The sequence below is a fragment of the Haplochromis burtoni genome, unplaced genomic scaffold, assembly GCF_018398535.1.
Source record: "Haplochromis burtoni strain Fernald_Lab_line unplaced genomic scaffold, NCSU_Asbu1 Contig_4459, whole genome shotgun sequence".
NCBI lineage: Eukaryota > Metazoa > Chordata > Actinopteri > Cichliformes > Cichlidae > Haplochromis > Haplochromis burtoni.
Window position 1 is genome coordinate 2,027 of NW_024586820.1, and position 1,871 is coordinate 3,897.

The window sequence follows — 1,871 nt, forward strand, 5'->3', positions numbered from 1 at the left end:
TTACGAGAGATGGCATCCACCCCACCTTTGCATGGAGAAGCTCTTAGTTCAAGAAATATGGTTGAATTCATTAACACTCCAATATATGACTACGCAGAGTTGGGATGCAGAAGCAGAGTTGTAATATTATACCTCTCTGCAGTTTTTGTCCTCCTGTTAAACTCCAATTAAATGTGCAGTGTTATACACTGTCTCTCTTCTACGTCTCTTTTAATAAATTATTTTATATTTAATCAACACACTTATTCTTGCTTCAGTTCATCTTCAGTTAATTCTGTATCAAATCTACCACTAATGAGGCGTCCTTAAAGTCACCACTTTTTAAAATAATATTTCAGTGTTACTATCCATACAGGTGAGGAGGGAGGCAGAAACATGCTGGGATTTGCAGATTCTTAGGGAAAATATTCTAAAACACTTCTTCAGTAAAGACTCAGAGAAAAGAAACACACAGAAGTTCTTGCTAGCAAGGGCAGTCTCAGAGACTCTCCCTGAGAAACTGCCCCGGTCTTTATTTATACTTCATTGGGTGGGTGTGTGTGTGTGGGGGGGGTGGTCAGAGTGTGACCCCATAAACAACTTCCCTTAACCTGCTGGTCTGAAAAATCCAACAGTTCATCTATATGTAAAGAAGCACTTAAACTAAAACAGACATAGCTACGTTAATCCTGCCGTAAAACAATAAGACAAGGTACGAACTCTCTCATGCTCCTAGGATGTGGGGGCGCATTCCTGGCGTGCACCCCAAGCCTGCAGCCTGTTAGAGATCACACACAATTAATTATATGCCTCTAAGTATACATGGTTGAATATTTCCCAATACAAATAACTACATGCAGTATTCTACCATATGCAAACTTATATCACTAAAAGATTATACTGACTACTAAGTACAATTTCCTCTTGACACAGATATTTAATAATTAGTTCTGCACAGTAACTGATAAAGAGTCTGACTGGTTGCTCTTACAGTATAAAACCCATAATAAAAATACAGTAGTAGTAGTAGATGTTATATGCTTTTCTGTCGTATCTGAGTATCGGTGCCCCTGGGCAAGGTTTATTGAATTGCTTTGAAGCACTCCTGTTTCAAAAGACCTGCTCATCAAAGGATTTTGATACCCATCATTTTTACATCAGTAAGACAAAGAATTTCTTCATCCCCATTCTATGAAGAAGTAGAATGTATTTTTCATGTATTTTGGGGTTTTTTTTTCTTAATTTTTAAATAACGCAGGACACTAAGAATGATCTTTTACTGCATGTTAATATTATGTAAGCCGAGGCAATAAAACACGCAGCATGCTGAACTGTAGACTGTAAACCTTTCCCATATCCATGAAAAAACTAGAACTTTGTGGTTACTGTGTTAGTGGTGTAACTTGATAGTATGTGGCATAAGTTAATAACTACAAGAGACATGATCCTAAATATAGCTTTAGGAATAAAAAAGACAGAAAAAAGATTTTACTTACCTTACAGTTATTAAATCCAGATTCTGCTCTGTTCCCAAGTTCTACTGCTTGACTGACAGCCTGGAGTTTGAAATCTGCTTCGTAACCGTGTCTCTTAACATGTGCCATTTATGGTCCTTATACACACACAATACGGTAATATTATGTTGAAGCACATTACGTATCACTCCGCGAGGCTCCTGACTACGGTAGCCGTAATGCTCTGACAATCCATCAAGCGGTGCAGCTTTACATCCATCGTATACAATGCACTAATAAAAAAACAAATAGCAAAATACCCCGTGGGCTGCTTGTCATTAAAAGAAGTTCATCAGATATTTACATTACATTTTTTTATTATATTTATTTACATTACATTTACATCACCTTAGTTTGCACTAGTTTCAGACATTGAAA